Source organism: Vicia villosa, unplaced genomic scaffold (genome assembly GCF_029867415.1).
Source record: "Vicia villosa cultivar HV-30 ecotype Madison, WI unplaced genomic scaffold, Vvil1.0 ctg.006104F_1_1, whole genome shotgun sequence".
Lineage (NCBI taxonomy): Eukaryota > Viridiplantae > Streptophyta > Magnoliopsida > Fabales > Fabaceae > Vicia > Vicia villosa.
Genome location: NW_026706727.1, coordinates 18,680 through 39,743, shown reverse-complemented (window position 1 = coordinate 39,743; position 21,064 = coordinate 18,680). Strand labels below are relative to the sequence as shown.

The following is a 21,064-nucleotide window of genomic DNA, read 5'->3' as shown; positions in this document are numbered from 1 at the left end:
CCGAAAAATAATAACCGTAAATTTTCATAAGCTCTGTTTCACTCTTGTTGTAGTTGTTTGCTTGCAGAAAAAAAAGGAGATCGGAATCGAAGCACAATACCTCCGCCGACCTTCAGATCCGCGACACGAAACAATCAACCGCACCACCACGGATGTGGACATCCGCTGCCCACTCTCCGACAACACCCTTCCCGACGCGATTCGCACAGCCATCGGTCGAACATCCCACACGCCTCCGATCGAGACCACCGCACGTGAATCTCGACTACACCACGAGCTCCGCCGTATAGATCAACCGCCGTCGTTGTCGGTAAGGTTTCGATCTACTTTCCGCTGATTTTTTATGACTTGTGGTTGGTGTTTATTTAATCCTATGATGTATTTCATTTTTATGAGAATTAGTTTTTCTAAGGCTGATGTTGGTGGTGTTCCATGAAGATCAAGAGAGGGATGAATTGTAATTTGTGTGGCTCTGTATTTTGAACAAGAGAGAGATGAAGAGATCTATTTTTTTGGTTCTCTCTTGTGTGGTGATAACTGTGTGGTATCGTTTTATTCTTTTTATTTTATTTTTATAATATGCCAAGTGTCAGGTACTGGTTGGTGAATGGGTTTAATTCATAAAAAAAATTGCAAAGTTCATTTTACTGTATTTGAGTGGGACGCCTCTTTTCATGGTCCCCTAATGTTTAGTTTGGTTGTTATTTTATCATGTTGACTATTTCTTTAATTAATTCTCAATTAATCAATTTATTTAACTGGATTTAATTTTAAAGTTTGATTATTTATAAAATATAAAAAAAACATGCATTTTAGCTTGGTTAATTAAAAAGCACAAAAAATGTTACGGTTAATTAGTTTTTTCTAATAATCTAAAAATACAAAAAAAATAGGTTAGTATTTATAATTTTATTTCTCATATTAAAAATATCAAAAAAAGTATGTGTAGAATTGATTTTATTTTTCATTAAAAAAAATACCAAAAATATTTTAGTTCTCTCTTTAGAATTTAATATTTTCTTAAATGTCTTCTATAAATTCGATAAATATTTGCTAATATTTCTTTATCATGACCGTATTAACTTTTTTTTTTTTGGTTGCGAGGTACTATCTTAAGCAATGCACTATTTTGCGGACATTCGCGAATTTCATCTTTGTACATTTATCATTTTTATTTGTAATAGTTTAAATAAAGCCTTTACTTTCCGCACTCCCCAATTATGTAACTCTCCCAAAGCCATGTAATAGTGTAGGAACTTTACTTTCTGCACTTTAATTTGCTATACAAATATTAACTGTTAGATGTATGTTAATAGGATTGTATGCCAAGATAATAACTGGACATAGTTCACTAACTCAGGATTAAATAACTGAATTAACACACTCTTTTTTCACACACCCACCTTTAGGGTATGCCCCTCTTGGTTGCCTTACGAATAAATAATTGTCGTGTCCCTCGAATGTAGAGGTACGATTAGCAAAGTCCTGACGATTAAAAAATCATCACAAAGATCATAAGTCTCTCGATGACCCTCGATGTTGCCTACGATGATATGATCTAGTCCCTCGATTGGTTGCCTACAAACGATGATTGTCCCTCCGAATATTACTAAATGTGTCTCTACTTGTTGCCTTTAAACGACCTCGATGACCCTTCGATGACCCGCACGTCCAATATAACAAGGACTACCTACTCCTATATAGTATGGATAGTCCTGGGAACTTTAAAAATTACAGAAAAAGACCAATTAATTAGGGTAGTGCTCTTAAACTGCCTAGCTCAATAAAAACATCTTTTCAAAGTTATTTCAAAAAACTAAGGCTACGCGTTTACGCTAAAGGCCTTATGCTCCTATCAAAACAAACAAACAAACATGAGCGAAGCAAGTTAAGAGCTCGTAGATAACTACGGATGAAAAGGGTGCTTACACCTTCCCTTTTCATAACTTACCCCCCGAGCCCGTTTTCTTTCAAAAAGGTTTTTTTCTGTACTTTTTACCTTTCCTAACATTGGACAAAATAAAAGTCGGTGGCGACTCTTGCTCACCGCAACATTGTTGCATATAAAAAATAAAAGTCAGTTCACCGAGTTACAGCGGCCCATAACATAAACTAACACTAATAAAATGCAAATAACATGAGGAACAACTCCCACCAAAGAAACTAGTGAAGCGAGCTTGAATCATTTGCTCACCTTAGGTTGCTTCTTATTGTTTTTCCTATATATTGAGACCACCAATTAAAATTGTTGATTGGTATTTTCAACCGAAGCAACAATTTCATCTTTCGGATTCATGTTAGCCTATGATTCAGAAACTTCACTTTTTTTTTGGGTCTCTGTAGGAACAAGCTCTAAAACTTGCATCTCATGAATAACGGAGAGCCACTAAAATTTGACCATAATGGAAATACCTCTCAAAGGACACGAGTATGCAATTACTTTCTCTTAGCAATCCTTTTGAAAGAAAATATCAATAGAATAAGAATCTCCCTCACGGGTTTTTTCAATTTTACATCGATTAGGGATTTATATATCTATTAAACCATTTAAAATCTCATTACCTTGAGCACTCATATATTATGAATGCAAGGTATCTCCCCAATGTCCACGACCTTGTTCATTAATTCATGTTAGCCTATGATTCAGAAACTTCACTTTTTTTTAGGTCTCTGTAGGAACAAGCTCTAAAACTTGCATCTCATGAATAACGAAGAGCCACTAAAATTTGACCATAATGGAAATAGCTCTCAAAGGACATGAGTATGCAATTACTTTCTCTTAGCAATCCTTTTGAAAGAAAATATCAATAGAATAAGAATCTCCCTCACGGTTTTTTTCAATTTTACATCGATTAGGGATTTATATATCTATTAAACCATTCAAAATCTCAGTACCTTGAGCACTCATATATTATGAATGCAAGGTATCTCCCCAATGTCCACGACCTTGTTCATTAATCCAATTAGCCCCTCCATAGCCATTACGAACATGAAAGGTCATAAAGGACCGCCTTGTCGCAATCCTCTCTCAACAATGAAGTTCTTTGTTACACTCCCATTAACTAGGACAATTCTCAATCTCTCAGAGTATAGGCCTGTTTGTTTGGTAGGATGTCTATATAAAATCTTAGCAAAATTGTTGGCTTCGAGATTGAAAAGAGTGATTGGTAATCTGATCTCCAGAAACCAATTAGATTTTGTTTTGGGTAGAAACATATTGGATGGAGGTGTTGGTGGTGAATGAGATTCTTGATTTGGCAAAAAGAGAGAAGAGGAGTTATTTGGTTTTGAAGGTTGATTACAAGAAGGCATGGGATAGTGTGAGTTGGAATTACTTGAGATTTTGTTTCACTACGCCAAACAAGGAAAAAGACTGCGCTTTTTTTGGCTTTAGGCAGCGCTTTCAAGCGCTGTCTATTCCCCCCACTGCCGTAGGTAAAGGCAGCGCTTTTTTTCACCTTGAAAGCGCTGCTAAAGGCCCCCTTTAGCCAGCACTTTTACTTAGAAAGCGCTGCTAAAGGCTCCCTTTAGCCAGCGCTTTTTTTAAAAGCGCTGCTAAAGGCCCCCTTTAGCCAGCGCTTTTTTTTAAAGCGTTGTCTATTCCCCCCTATATAAAAAAAATTTTCACTTAAAACAAAGCGCTGCCTATTATAAGTCAGCATATATGCACCAGATTTTCACCATTTTGCACCACGTTTTTACCAGAATTTCCACCAAAATTTCATAAACTTGAAACTAATTTGTAGCTTCAACATAAAATTTGAAACAACAACATCAATATACATCTTCAATCCATATCCTCAATCCATACACTAAGAGAATACTCAGAACAATAACTCATACAAAATCTCAGAACCTAAGTTATGTCAACATGGATTCTATACAAGAGGATTCAATTTTTTAAAAAAAGCCTAAGTTATGAATAATCAATGCCTCATGCAACTCATGCTTGTGTTTCTGCCTTAGGTCTCTAATCTCTTCCTCAAGCTGTCTCGCATGACCTTTTTGAGTGTCAGCTTCCTCCTTTGCCGCAAGATATTCCTGCCTACTTTCAGCTGCTCTTTGTCTCTCCTTTTCCAGGGTCCTACTTAATTGAGTTTGTTCTGCCCTAAGACATGAAATCTGAAATTCATTATTGAAGTTAGTCACATGTACACAAAACTGCATTTAAGACATGATTTCACTCAAGAAATTGCCGAACCTGAGAATTTTAGTCAAACTAAATCACAGAGAAAATATTTTGCAACAGAATAATAACCTTCAAACAAATAGCAAGCAAATAATAACTTTCAATAATGCTCTAGGTATTCAGTTACCTGAAGCTTAGTAGTCAAACCTTTTTTCTCCTCCTCAAGATCTCTAATCTAGCTTTCATGAATAAAGGTAAATATAAGATTTATTATTTACGTAAAAAAAAGGATTTAAGATTGTAGGAAGATTAAATAAGTGTCGCACGCTCGCGAAAAATGAACAGAGTCGCCACCAATATATTTATCCCATAAGGGAAAGGAATACCAGGAAACCTAACAAGGGAAGGAACAGGGTCTTGCGACCAGAGAATCTAGGTACGGCGGGAGTCGGTTACGCGAGGGGAAGGTATTAGCACCCCTCACGCCCATCGTACTCGATGGTATCCACCTATGTTTGTTTCTATCTAAAGGTTGTGTACTATGTCTATGTCTACATGCGAATGAATGCAAAAGAAATACGGGGAAAAGAAGGAATATTTACAAATGTGCTCGTTCAAGCCCCGCGACTTGATGCCTACGTATCCTTTTCAGGAATCAGAGCGCCGTAGTTCGGCTCACGATTTTCTGTTTGTTTTTGTGTTTTTTTAGTTGGGCGGAGTTAACGCTCGCGCTCTTGCATAAGGGGACAGCCTAGGATGCAATAGAGCGGAGATAACAATGCCCTTAAGAAAGGAGGTGAGAGAGTGATTTTGAGCGTTTCGAGGAAATCCCTTAAGCAAGGGAAACTCGAGTTACTCTTTGGTTGGTGTTTTTTAGAAGTTGGGAACTTACGCCTGAATGATACCCTTAAGCAAGGGATATCCAAGCACTCGAACATTCCCTTAAGCAAGGGATGTTCAAGCTTCCATTCCTTTTTTAAGAATTTTCACTTTGATTATTAGTGTTTTAAGTGTTTTCTTTGTATTTATTTTAAGGGATTTTATTTTGAATATTTTTAGATGTTTTGATGTTGTAAAAGAAAAAGAATGAAAAAGTGGGAGACTAGCCTAATTTCTAAGCCTAGAGTTATTATTGTTTTATGTACAAGGGAGTCTAATCTAAAGTGATCATGATAATGGGATCGATTCTAAAAGGAGCATATGAATGGTATTAACAAAGTAGGCCAAAAATATGGCCAAAAAACAAATAACAAAATCACACAACAATTACAAAAAAAGTAGCATGAAAATGGTACAAAACATAAAGAAAACGGTTCAAGTATTAGTGCAAAATTAAACTAAAAAAAAAACTATTATTTTTATGAGTTTTTAAATAAGATTTCTAAAAGTCTAACATTAATCCTAAGATCACCTAATTGAAACTAACAAATTTTGTTATTGATTTTCATGAAGAAATTTCTAAAAGAAACTAAAAATTAAACTCTAAAAAAAACTAAAAAAACTATCAAGTTTTAATGGAGTCAGGGGGTGTAGTTGAATTTTAGGGTCTGAATAGTAGTCTGGCGCAGGGCCCATGGAGGTCTGGTCCACCAGGTTTGTTTTTGTTTCAGAAAAAAAGGAGGTGTGTGGGCCTGAAGGGAATGCAGAGCTAGCAGCTCGGTGAAGGCCCAAAAGTTGTTTTTGTTATTGTTTTTCATTCTAAAAAACGCATGGGCCCTGAGAGAGAGGGTGTGATCAGCATTTTTGTTTGGCCCATGGTCTTTGATCCAATACCAGATTTTATTCAAATCTTTTTCTTCAATTATTAATGAAAGAAAGGAAATTAAAAGAAAAAGAAAAAAGGGAACGGTGTGTTTGGTGTAGAGTTATGACCGCTGAGCTTCATTTCAACCTCACTCCTCATTCTCTCCTTCGCGAATGGCGATTTCCGACGAAACGCCGCCGCCATCGCCTCCCTCACAGTCACTCTAACCACCGTGATTAGGACACAAACCATATCACAAAACACCTCCTCGTCCTGAATTCGGTGTCAGATTTCAGAGAAACGTAACCATAGCTCTAGATCGGTGGATGAGAATTCGAAACCCTAAGCTTGAAATTAAAGAACGAATAGAACGAGAATCGAACAATTAACTTGGGATAACGCATCAGAACCACAAGCAAAATGTCATGACGAGAAGATTCAACGATAAGCAAGGAGTTAGAACTACATACCAACAGAACCGAGGTTCGTTCCGAAAGCTGTTGATATCGAAGATGCAAGTAGAAGATAAAGCCAGAGGTGAGGTAATAGTTAGCTTCCAACAATCTTCTTTTCTTGATTTTTCGTTTTGCGTGAATGATTCTACTTCTTCTCCCTTCTTCTTCCGTTTTCGGTTTTCTGTGTTCTTCTGTGCGTGTCGTGTAACACCCTTCTAAACCCCACGGAAATTTATAAAATAATTTTCAGAGTAAAACATGAAAACAAGGGTGCCACAATTCAATTTAAAACAAATTATCATAAATTCATTGTCATGCTTTCACTAAGGAACAATCTGTCATAATACATAAACATCTCATGTTTACACAGCGGAAAATTCATCATACGGATAAGCATAACATCATCTATGCAATATCCCACATAATTTAATACAATAACAACACGATAGAGTATCATCATAAACTCTAATCTAACGTTCCCCCAGTGTTACAATATCAGAGCATGACACCTGACGCTACACTAATACACTGACTTATGAGCTAATCCTCACCAAGTCGAAAGCAGCTATCATCAATCTGAAAATGTCAACAGTAAGGGTGAGTCTCATCACAGTTAACAAATGTTATTGCATCTTAAATAACAACACATCATAGTTATATCGTTCACCCAATTTCATCATATTCAGATTATCAGGAACATCTATCGTTTACACAAACATCAACAGAACACATCTTTCAAACAGACAATCATACTCAACATTAATTCAACAAAACACACAACCAACACATCATCAATATTTATAACACTGGAATACATCCAATCATGTTATAAAAGTATGCATATGTATGAACTGACACTATGCATGTGGTACCAACCTCATCAAATGGGAATAACCCATGACCGATCCAACATCATCAAGATACGGCCCTGCCAGCACAGATTCCACACAATGGGAATCATGCCCTTCACTGATCCAACACACCCTTATGGATACAGTATCATCAATGAACATGAATGAATGCAACATATACAACATACTATACCATCGTCAAGTCTAATGAGTAACATCATCAAATACCCATTTCATCATCATCATCAAAGTATGTTTATATACATTAGCATCATTCAAATATAATCAATCATCATCATCATCATCATTAAAGAACATACAAGTGTCCACATCAATCATCATCATCAAAAATAAGGACACACATGTATTCACATCATTTCAAAGCAAATCAGTCATCATCATACGACTCTAAACAAATCATCACATCATAATGTTTTTCAAAATAACATCTCATATTGTCACATTTCATCCTATATGTCAACAATACATCATCCAATTAAACAAATCGTCGCATGATTAATATTTCAACATATCATGTATTTAACACATCTCATCACATATATGTACAATACATCATACACCAAGAAATAAAATCATATTTAAAAATAATTGGATTCACACCTCATTTCATCATTTAAAACATAGGCTATCTCATAAGATTCATCGTGCTCGAAACGGCACTAAAAACGGACCTACGGTTCGAAAGTTACACATCATTTAACTTTTCAAGAAAACAACTAACGCTACAGCACGCGGCGCAACCAAGACTTTGCGGCGCGACCTGAAGCACACAAACACGTTCGCGGCGCCAACCTATGCACGCGGCGCGATGCGAGGAAAAAGTACGCCTTCGCGGCGCTAACACTAGGATGCGGCGCGAACTGGCGATTTCACAGATTTTCGGGTCTGCGTCAGATCCAGCGATCTGACTCAATCTGAGTCCAAAACTGACTCTAAACGTCATATACAGGCAGTTAATCATCAATTGCATCATTATTCATCATCACACATCAAAACAACACATAATCAAACAATAATCCATGCAATTTTCATCAATTCATAACCTCCCTAAACCCGACATATAATCCAATTGACTCAACAACATCCCTAATCAATATTATTATCCAAGAATACGATAATAGATGATAACCAGAGAGTCCCCCCTTACCTTAGCCAAAGATTCTTGATTGGTCTCTCCCTCCATTGCTCCTCTTCACGTACCAGCTTCCCAATCCCTCATCTCCTCTGCTCTGTTTTTCACGTTCCTTTTCTTATTCTCAATTCCTTATTATTTTATAAAATAACCTTTTAATTGGAATAAAACTTTTACTAACATAACACCCCCTCATTCCTTAACCTCACACTTGGCCCAACACCATAAACCATCCTTTTTCCAATTAATTCCCACAACCACCTATAATTCTAATTATTAATTAAATTTCCATTTAAATTAAAAATTAAAATATACGGGTGTTACAACTCTCCCCCACTAAAAGAGTTTTCGTCCTCGAAAACATACCTCAAGTAACCAGCTCGTATAAGAGTCCTCCACCTGACTCTTCAGCTCCCAATTAACATTACCATCGGTCAATCCTCAAAATCCATCTGACATCACCAACAGGGAACATGTTTCATCCATTCAAATCCCAATTCTTACGTCGCATTTGACCATCAAAAGTTGTACCACTCATTATATCTCTAAAAGGTTTACTACAATAGAACATTGAGGCATAACCTATACAATACACTCAACAACTGAGTAATACAATTACACAATCCATAGTATGATCACACTGATCAACACTGCAGTAATGCATTCCATCTACCAAACATACCAACCTTAGACACACTTTTCCATCTAAGTGATAATGTAATACTTACATTTTTCATCAACCACTTCCTTCAAGAAACTCAATACTCGTATTCTTATACCATTGAATTCCAATTATCTGACTCCTCTTAAGTCACACCAGTAATTATCCAACACGTTACATTCCGCTTTTTCCGCACTACTCTGACTACTCATCACAATTATCTATACCAAATAGATTTCTGAGTTTTACCCGATTCCGACTCTCTTTACTCATTCGTTTCAAGAATCATTCTTCATCATTCATGGTACCAATTTACCACTCAATAATACTTACTCGCACTCAAAAACAAATTCTTGAGTTTTTACATCTATTAAACATCCCGGCCATCGGAACGAGTGCACACAAGTAATTATAATCACGCTCATCAGTCTCAATACGACATTTCTTACAAAACAACTCAATTTGAGTTTCGCTCTTTTCTAAGAATTAAATCAATTTCTCCCTTCATAGAGTATAATTCCTCATTATATATGGAATCTATAATAACCCCTTAACAACAACACAAAATTATTACAACGTCATATAGCATCAACTCTTCGTTTTAATTTCGCCGGATACATACTCGTTAACTACGTACAACCGTAATAACATATTCATCATCTCGGCAATTATTCAAAAGAGTTATAATTTTTCGACACGACATCCTTACATCCACTGGATTCTAAATCCAACATATAGATCAACACATATGTTCTATGTAGGCTTCCGACATATTAATTCCTTTACTGCCCGCGAGTAGTACTCATAACACTACTCCACATCACACTTTCGCTGCGCGACTCTGATTACCCGTCTTAAGTCATCATCCACCATGTTGCACTCTTTCATATTCACTTCTTCATAAGTTCACACAACATAGTGAGTGATTATTCTCACGGCTTAGTATTCATCACATCTTAAACCATTAAGGTAACAAAACAAGCTTATCTCTTCTATATGATTCCATCTACTACCAACAAGAGATTTAGGGTGATCAAGTCCTAAATTTGTCAATATTAGTTGAAAATCATATTTAAACATAAACCGTCGTTACTACGTAATAGTGTCCCTTTCCGAGTTTGCACCCAAACTCATTAACATCGTCATAGTCCAATAATTCACTACGGTGTCCTTCTAGAATATCCTTCTGAAGCTCAAAACATCAGTTACACAAATCCAATCACTCAACCTCATTACATCGTTTTCGCCGATTCTGAATTCACCGCCTTTACTTTGGTAATTCAAAGTCAACCTATCGATCAACTCAACATCATCTTTCTGACCTTCTCTAATCTCGTCAAGAATACCACTAGTCATCTTATAGCATGCTCAATCTAACACTATTAGGAGTGCCTTCACATACTAACTCAAGTCTCTAAATTGTCCAATTAAATCCAACTCATTCATCATTAGCACCGACATTTTAAGGACTTCTTACGCAACACAATAGCACAACATTTTCCTCAATAGGATGGTAATTCAAACCAAAATCCTAATCCAAAAATATACTCTAATCATCTCTACTGCCTCATATTAAGCCCTTTCTGATCAAAGAGGTACTTCAACTCTTATGATCACTAAACACTTCGAATTTTGAACCATACAATTAGCCTGCAAGACCAAGACAACATTCATAACTCGTGGTTTTAATCCAAATTCTATTACATCCTTCACGTCCAAATATCATCCCACTCGGAATCTCAACAAAGTCTTCCTCACGTCAACAAATGTTAGAAATTCCCTACAATTCTTCTTTTATACTTATCGTTATTTTGCCATCACAAATACGATTCCAAGGGTTCTAAAGTTTATCCCATCTTTACTACTAATGCACTCTTCACTAAAATTCATCGGCCCTCAAACCATCCTTATTACCGAACATCTCATCAACAACATGTTACACTCAATTTTGTTTCCAACAATCACGGTAGTAAGCATTCTTATTCAACAAGTTTCACGCTTCCATAACCGACTTCAGAACCTTTCCTCATAGGGTCACTCTACTGTATTTATAACTCTCCCATAAATTAGAACATAATCCCTCCTCTTCGTAGGTTCAAACGGCACATCAATCCGACACTCGGAACTCAAGATATGAATTTTCCAATCATTGCCCGAAAAATGCAACACTGACATCATGCAGTGACACTCTATACGATATATCCAAAACTCCTCAATTGGTAAATTCATTTCTTAAAATTACTCTTCAACAAACCTGCTAATTGTTCCTTCGATCCCTTCAACACTGACACTGACATCCCGTGCAGTACCAATAAACAAGTCTAGTTATAAGAACAAGAGTAACCGTAACTTCGCCTCTTACCAACGTCATCCTGTCACAATTAATTATCTTACAGCTGTTGCAACCATTTTTATAACAAAGTTCATCTCATTAGATTTCCGACGCTTCAAACGGAACTCAATTCGGATGTCCAGAACTCCAGTTATGAATTTTCGAAGTTTCGCAGCTATTCAGCAATTTTCCGGCGTTTTGCTTACGAAAATCTCTCTCCAAAACTCATTCTCTTCAACTCTATCACATTCCAAACAGCCCCTTATCGTATCTCTTCACTTCCAAACATCCTTATAACTTAAGCGACACATTCCCCCGCCGAAGTCCGCTTTCTGCAACATCACGACAACAATCCTCCTTGCAAACTCGTAACTGAACCTCTTCCGAGACGCAAGGCTACTCAACTGACAACTTCGCAGCACACCAGCAGAGCTGACACATCGCAACTCTCCAATCTCCTTCTCTTACAATAACTGTCAATTACCTCTAATCACCTTCCTTCAAGATGTTCCAACTCAATTACCAGTGAAGTCTTAATTCCAAGTCACCTTCAACTCGGGAAACAACAAACTCCGACAACGCTCGCACTGTTTCCAACAACAGCCTACTGAATCAATCTTCTTCAACTGAAACATAACCGAGAAGCGAAGCTTCTCCCCCACTTGTTTCAATCCCACACCTGCAACAAACAACCAAGTACCGACATTGATTCACTCACATGTCGCATACCAAGGAATAAAAATGCCGACAGTATTCAACCGTCGTGCAACTCAACTGACTCAACAATTGGCCGGACGGACCAACCAGGCTCTGATACCACTATTGTAACACCCTTCTAAACCCCACGGAAATTTATAAAATAATTTTCAGAGTAAAACATGAAAACAAGGGTGCCACAATTCAATTTAAAACAAATTATCATAAATTCATTGTCATGCTTTCACTAAGGAACAATCTGTCATAATACATAAACATCTCATGTTTACACAGCGGAAAATTCATCATACGGATAAGCATAACATCATCTATGCAATATCCCACATAATTTAATACAATAACAACACGATAGAGTATCATCATGAACTCTAATCTAACGTTCCCCCAGTGTTACAATATCAGAGCATGACACCTGACGCTACACTAATACACTGACTTATGAGCTAATCCTCACCAAGTCGAAAGCAGCTATCATCAATCTGAAAATGTCAACAGTAAGGGTGAGTCTCATCACAGTTAACAAATGTTATTGCATCTTAAATAACAACACATCATAGTTATATCGTTCACCCAATTTCATCATATTCAGATTATCAGGAACATCTATCGTTTACACAAACATCAACAGAACACATCTTTCAAACAGACAATCATACTCAACATTAATTCAACAAAACACACAACCAACACATCATCAATATTTATAACACTGGAATACATCCAATCATGTTATAAAAGTATGCATATGTATGAACTGACACTATGCATGTGGTACCAACCTCATCAAATGGGAATAACCCATGACCGATCCAACATCATCAAGATACGGCCCTGCCAGCACAGATTCCACACAATGGGAATCATGCCCTTCACTGATCCAACACACCCTTATGGATACAGTATCATCAATGAACATGAATGAATGCAACATATACAACATACTATACCATCGTCAAGTCTAATGAGTAACATCATCAAATACCCATTTCATCATCATCATCATCAAAGTATGTTTATATACATTAGCATCATTCAAATATAATCAATCATCATCATCATCATCATTAAAGAACATACAAGTGTCCACATCAATCATCATCATCAAAAATAAGGACACACACGTATTCACATCATTTCAAAGCAAATCAGTCATCATCATACGACTCTAAACAAATCATCACATCATAATGTTTTTCAAAACAACATCTCATATTGTCACATTTCATCCTATATGTCAACAATACATCATCCAATTAAACAAATCGTCACATGATTAATATTTCAACATATCATGTATTTAACACATCTCATCACATATATGTACAATACATCATACACCAAGAAATAAAATCATATTTAAAAATAATTGGATTCACACCTCATTTCATCATTTAAAACATAGGCTATCTCATAAGATTCATCATGCTCGAAACGGCACTAAAAACGGACCTACGGTTCGAAAGTTACACATCATTTAACTTTTCAAGAAAACAACTAACGCTACAGCACGCGGCGCAACCAAGACTTCGCGGCGCGACCTGAAGCACACAAACACGTTCGCGGCGCCAACCTATGCACGCGGCGCGATGCGAGGAAAAAGTACGCCTTCCCGGCGCCAACACTAGGATGCGGCGCGAACTGGCGATTTCACAGATTTTCGGGTCTGCGTCAGATCCAGCAATCTGACTCAATCTGAGTCCAAAACTGACTCTAAACGTCATATACAGGCAGTTAATCATCAATTGCATCATTATTCATCATCACACATCAAAACAACACATAATCAAACAATAATCCATGCAATTTTCATCAATTCATAACCTCCCTAAACCCGACATATAATCCAATTGACTCAACAACATCCCTAATCAATATTATTATCCAAGAATACGATAATAGATGATAACCGGAGAGTCCCCCCTTACCTTAGCCAAAGATTCTTGATTGGTCTCTCCCTCCATTGCTCCTCTTCACGTACCAGCTTCCCAATCCCTCATCTCCTCTGCTCTGTTTTTCACGTTCCTTTTCTTATTCTCAATTCCTTATTATTTTATAAAATAACCTTTTAATTGGAATAAAACTTTTACTAACATAACACCCCCTCATTCCTTAACCTCACACTTGGCCCAACACCATAAACCATCCTTTTCCAATTAATTCCCACAACCACCTATAATTCTAATTATTAATTAAATTTCCATTTAAATTAAAAATTAAAATATACGGGTGTTACATGTCGAAGTTGTTGTTGAGTGAGGTGAATAGTTGTTGTATCTCTGAATTAGGGAAGAGGTTGAAGCTCGAGCACATTGAAGCTATGAGGATGAGCTTCAATGGCTCTGAGAATTGAGCGTATGGTGAGGTGAGGGATGAAGTTGCCGAGAGCGTATGGTGTGTGCGGAGACTGAGTGTGAACAAGAATGGTGGAGAGAAGGATGATGAAGATGAATGATAGAAGAATGCAAGAGTGAAGGTGGAGAATTATGGTGAAGTGTTGGTGAACGAGCGTGAAGGTTTGAATTATGGAGGGAAGGGTGTTTATATAGAGAAGGTGATGAGCTAGGTTCGGTTGAGTTAGGTTTGGAGTGAGGTTCGGTTTCAGTTAATGAGAGGTTGGGAGTTAGTTATTCAGGTTTGGAGTTTGGTTTGGAGGTTGCTGACTAGGATCGAAGGTTGTTATAGGGAGGTTTGGATTAAGTTAGGATAGACTCACTGAGTTAACTGACAAACTCAGTTAGTTATGGTGAGTTGAATTCTGTTAGTGAACTGAGTTAGTTACATGCTGTTGTAGGGTGGTTAATTCTGTTATAAATGGAAATGTTAGGAAGTTAGGCGGTTATGTGAGCTGGCAGTTAGTTAGGAAAATCTGTTAGAAGGTTAAGGTTAAGTGACATTTCTGTTATGGGGTAGTTAGGTTAGAGTTGAATGGTGGTTTGGGTTTGTAACTGAATTGTTAAAGTTAGTTGCCCGGCAGTTATGAAAGTTTGCTATTGTTAGTTTTTGAATCTGAAATTCTGTTACAGTTAGTTACAAACTGTTATAGAAGGTAGTTTGAAGTTTGAAACAGTTAGGAATTAGTAGGTACTATTAGTTATGTTAAAACTGTTAGTAAGCTAGGGACTTGTTAGGATTAGTTGTTTAGGCTAATGGTTGGAAGTGTAGGTAGCAGTTTGGATGCATTTTGGACATTGCCATGAACTGACTGAAATTACAGGCCTGCATTGTATGATAGCATGTGGTTTATGTTGAATTTGTGTTGGATTTTGGTTGTGAAATTGTATGGCTTCTGACTGAACTTTTTATTCAACTCGCCTCCGTTTGGTATTGGTTTTGAATTGAATGGCTTTGTGTGGAATGGTAAAACTGAACTGTTAGTTTGCAGCAGGCTGTTGGTATTCGGTTAAATGTGTATGGTCTTGTGGATTGATTGCAGATGGTGTATTGTAAGCTGAACCTGTGTTTATTTGTATGTTTAATGGTGGTGTGAATTTATGGTTTATGGCTTATACTGATGCTGAACCGGAACTGTTTTGTTTTCTTATGACAGAACAATTTATTCATGATGTGATGAGGATATTCTGAGCTTGTTTATTTTGTGCGGCAGGTTATGGTAGTGTGGCAAGTATGGACGCGTACCGCTGCAAGTCGTGGTAAGTTGATCAGTGATGGTATGGTAAGGTGACTGCTTGACTTTGATGTAGGCATGTGCATTGATTTTGAGTGTATGCTATGTTTATTTTTCATTGTATTTTGATGGTGAACAAATGCTTATGTATTTATGGTTGTGACTGAATGGTTTTGAACTGATGTGATTCGACTCTGCAGGTTTATGGAATTGGCATGATTCTGGAGCATGGTTATGGTTTGAAGACTCGAGAAAGAGACCGCAAGATAGAAATCATGGAAACTGTCGGAGCAAAGCTTGAAAGATCGGAGTCATGATGAAGCTTTAGAGAAAACTAAACTTTATGATGTAATGATTTATTTTTTGTAGTATGTAATGGTACTGTGATAGGAGTGGAATGGTGGGATATATCTTTGGTGTAATGGCAGGGACATGTATTTGGAATGGACTTTTCGTAACATTTGTAATGAATATTTTTTTGTATTGAATGGAGACATGGGCTTTTGAATGGAAATGTGGATTTTGACATGAATAACCTCTTGTGATGGGCTCTAACTTTATTATGATCAATCCCCATGAATAATTCTTTCAGTAATTCTTGATGATATGAACTAAAGTGCGTTTAAAACTTGGACGCCATCAACGAATCTTTGGCATTTTGAATTCACAACATCAAATAATCGCTTGAATGAATATCTTATCAACTTTCAATGAAATCCAACTTGCATTCTTAAGAAAAACTCCAACTTTAATACCTAAAACACAAGTAACTTGCACTTCAAGCAACCCAACAATTTGAAAGACTTATGATGCCTTGATTGTAATGAATCTTCAAGTCAAATATCACGCCTTCACAAAATACTTCCTCAATAAACGACTCTGACCTGATGCCTCGGGGAATCCTTTGATGAAGATAAAGCTCGAAGCACACACCTTACTGCTTGTAGAACCAGAACTACCACATCTTATTAGTTGTGTACGCATCAATCTCATTACGAAACCTTACGCTTCCAAATCCTTGATCCCATGCCTTTTTTTGGATGTTTTATTTGATGAATGAATGAAAAGTCATGTTAATGGCCTAATGGAGATATGCAGATGACATGTGAAGCTAAAGCCAGTTAGAAATTAAAGGGTGGGACAAATTTGGGGTATGACAATAAGTACTCTGCATACTTGAGCCCTAAGTTTCCTTATTGTAGATTCTTGAGTGGCCTGCTTTTTGGAAAGCTCTTCACCTAAGATGAGAGAAAAATTTATATGAAAAAGGGCCTCTATAATTGCTGGTAATTAACATGCTTGCATGCTTCAATGGAATAAGTTTTTGATTTAACAGAAAAGCCCTTCAGATGAAATCATTCATTTCAAAAGCAGAGTGGAGACAGTGACTATTAGAAATCCGAATCCATACTAGAGAGAATCCATATTAGAGTGTGCACAGTTTGTTTCAAGAGATATTATCCACTACAAATAGTATATACTAAGCTACTGTGAACTAAGTGTAATCAGTCTAATAGTCCCCCACAAGCTAAGTTGGGATAGAGGTGGAAGCATCACACACAATTAGCCTAGAGTGCAAGGCAGTGTTACAGTTTTTGCCCTTTTAGATTTTGCTGACATATATCTAAAAGAAACATCCATATCTTTAATCCTAACAAGACACGTCAAACAAGAAATAAACTGTTGTATTCACTAAAGTCGGGATAATACAGATATAGGTTTGATTTCAGAATTTGTTACCTTCTGCCATAACTTGATTAATTATTTCATCCTTTTCCTTCAATAGAGCAGCTGCGTCACTTTTTCTATTCTGCTCTCGGCGAAGCGTATCTCTTTCCTTAGTGAGAGCATAAACCTGCTATTAAACGCAAAATGAATGGGATTTCATAATAGTTTTACTTATTCTAACACATTTTCAACAGAATCGAACCATCAAGGATATTGATGATGTTTTACAAAAGGTAGCAATCAGTGGATAAAATTGCACATGCTTAAGATAGAAAGAGAACACTTAAATGTTGTACACTAAGATAAAACTAAGCACCGCATTCATCAGAAAATATAAGTGCAACAGGATAAAAAAATTGTGAGATACACAATAGGTAGCAGTGTTGGAGAAGAGAATAGACAATAACCTTCTCAACCAACCAAATTAATCTCTCCTTTTCATCTCAATCTTCTAGCAATCTATGTCAGCAACAAGAACAAACACGCCCAATTGAATTACCGAATTACCTGGACTCTGGAAATGGAAGACAAATCTAGTTAATAATTTGCCTTAGTTAAAGACTAAGAATCTGTTTGATTACTGTGGAACTTGAAAATATTAATGAACACAAGTATACACCTTATAACTAAATAATAAGCATTGTATTGTTACTACAAAACAAAGATACAACTTGCAACCAACTATAGATTATGTCCATTAGACATTCCATGCACAGATGTGTAGTACTTAGTGAGAATAGTGTTGAAATGTTAGCTTTGCCACTTAGGATTCAATGTTGAATGCGCTGCAGCAAATGCTGTTGTTGTTGATCTCGAGAACTTATGCACCTTATCGGACCAATGGTGACGTTCTTGAATCTTGACTTGGACCTAAAGAGAGACCAAAATACCATAGAAATAGACACGTCATTGTATATGATAGAATGGTTGAATCAGATTGAATCAGTGTGAATTTTGATTTGATATTAGGTCCAATTTTTCTCAAACCAGATTGAATCGATCTATATGATAGAATGGTTTTCAATTGATATGTGTGGCCCTGACTCATATTGTGAGTTGGTCATTTGTATCAAACGCAGTTGAGCAGAAGATCAAAAAGTAATTGAAGAAAACTATAAAGTTCATACCTCTCCCTTTGCAGAAATTGACACCAGGTTTGTATTTTAATCTGGTTTGCTTAAAAGAGGAAAGAATAACACCGAGTATCAAGTGAAAGGTGATGCTTACACTAAGAAGCTGAGTGTTGTGTTCTTTCTATTTTGTATGAATTTGCCCTCTCCTTCTTGCTTCACGTTTTCCTTGTTGTTGCGAAACTGATGATAGTGTAGTCACTAAAAGAAATATATAATTCATCTTTTGCTAATAAAAAAAGGAAACATATAAAAAGTTTTACCCTAAGTTGAACCCTAAAACCGAATTTTTCAATATGAACAGGAAGAAAAATGGTGTCAAAACACGAACCTGAGTTCACAATGGAGAGAGACGGTGGAGGACGGCAAATGAGGGGTGGACGGACGGCAGACGGGGAGAGAGGTGAAAGAGAGACGTGAAAAGGGTTTCGCAGTGAATGAGAGACTTGAAAAGGGTTTCTGTGAAAATAGAATTGTGTACTGATTCTATTTTTTAATTCTAATTATATGACCTTAGACAGCGCTTCTTAGAAAAGCGCTGGCTAATATTGACCTTTAGCAGCCATTTTAAAAGCGCTGAGTAATATGGGCCGTAGACAGCGGTTTTGGAATTATTATTTTTTTAAATTATCTGACCTTAGACAGAACTTCTTGGAAAAAACGCTGTCTAAGGTAGGCCTCTTTAAAAGCGCTGTCTAATGTAGGCATTTTAGCAGCGCTTTTTAAAAGCGTTGTCTAAGGTAGGACTTTTAGCAGCGCTTTTACTATTTTTCGTGAACAGTTTCCGTGTTTTTTTTAACTTATACCAGCGCTTTTATAAAGAAGCGTTGTCTAATGTGCGCTGTCTAAAGCCTCTTTTGGCGTAGTGTTTTAATAAAATGGGGTTTGGATCTAAATGGAAGAAGTGGATGGAGGCCTGTGTTTTTAATAGTTCATATCATTCCTAGTTAATAGAAGTGCAACAAAGGACCTCATTGTTGAGAGGGGATTGTGACAAGGCGATCCTTTATCACCTTTCATGTTCGTAATGGTTATGGAAGGGCTAACCAGATTAATGAACATGGTTGTGGACATTGGGGAATTTTTATATTTTCATATTAATGAGGATGTTTTGATTGATATTTTACCATTTATAGACGACCATATCATTATAGGAGATAAGAGACTGGAAAATTTGTGGGGTTTTAAAGCAATCTTGAGAGGGTTCGAATGATGTCTAGATTAAAAGTGAATTTTTATAAGAGTAATATTAGTTCCATGGTTTTGTAATTGACATTAATTTTGCTAAAACATTATTCTTAACTGATGTGTTTTGACAGATGTTCTGCCAAATGTTATGACATCCTACATCAGAACATTCTGACAGTTCAGACTAGATTTTTTAATCCTTAAAGATTTGATTGAAAAATGTGAGAATCAGGAATATTCAGATACTCATAACTAAGAGGAAAAAAACATATAGCTTCTAGGAAAAAAACAAACTCACATTAGAATGAGTGAGATCCTAAGATTGTGCTGGTATGAGACTGCATGGCTAAAGGAACGCTTATAAGAATGAATTGATACTACATATACCAACAAAATGCATCTTCTTTTCAATAGCCTTATAAATAACAACTCCAAAGCTAAGTGTGTTTGACTGGGAGTAGTATTTGTTAGAACAAGATTTGTTCTGATCAATATTCTTAGTTTTGATGATAACAATGTATATGAATTTTGTATGAGATAATGTGGTACTCTAATACTATGCAATTTCCATTTCTGGAATTATATAAAGAGTATGCACAAAATCAGCGCAAGAAGCACTGACTCAAAAGGTTCAGCATGCAACATCAGAACATGGTCTGGCAAGACATCAGAAGATGGTCAAGCAGAATCAGAACATGGTCTATGGAAGCATCAGAAGAACTTGAGATCAGAAGCAGAAGCACTGAAGTTCTCATGGTATCACGCTCAGAAGCACTTCAAGGTCAGAAGACAAGAAGATGCTCTGCACCAAGCTGTTTGTACTCTGATGATATTCAAACGTTGTTTACACAAACATCAGATCAGAAGCAAGTACTAGCTGGCAGGCTACGCTGACTGACAAAAGGAACGTTGAAAGCTATTAAAGGCAACGTCAGTAGACACAGCGAAAGCAAGGCATGAGGTAGTTGACAAAAGAGTGAAACATTAAATGCAATGTTGTACGGAATATGCAAAGCATTAAATGCTCCCAACGGTCATCTTCTCAAACGCCTATAAATATGAAGTTCTGATGAGAAGCAAGGTTACGAACTTTGAACATAACACTCGATCCAAAAACGCTGAAACGTTGTTCAATTCAAAAGCTCTCAAACTTCATCTTCAACCTCACTACATTGCTGTTGTAATATATTAGTGAGATTAAGCTTAAACTTAAGAGAAATCACAGTTGTGATAATAGCTTTATAAGAAGCATTGTAACTCTTAGAATTTGTTTACATTAAGTTGTAAGAACTAGAGTGATCAGGTTGTTGATCAGAATACTCTAGAAAGTCTTAGAGGGTATCTAAGCAGA

The 21,064-nt window shown here is 36.6% G+C and overlaps 1 long non-coding RNA gene across 1 annotated transcript; it reads right to left on the bottom strand.

The window, feature by feature from the left end:
- Positions 1–3,718: 3,718 nt before the first annotated feature.
- LOC131642918 (uncharacterized) lies at positions 3,719–17,878 on the bottom strand. The gene is made up of 5 exons (XR_009296073.1): positions 17,803–17,878; positions 17,408–17,522; positions 16,844–16,905; positions 4,337–4,364; positions 3,719–4,122 (listed from the first exon to the last, which is right to left on the bottom strand). It is a non-coding gene; the product is annotated as an uncharacterized LOC131642918 (long non-coding RNA).
- Positions 17,879–21,064: the final 3,186 nt, after the last annotated feature.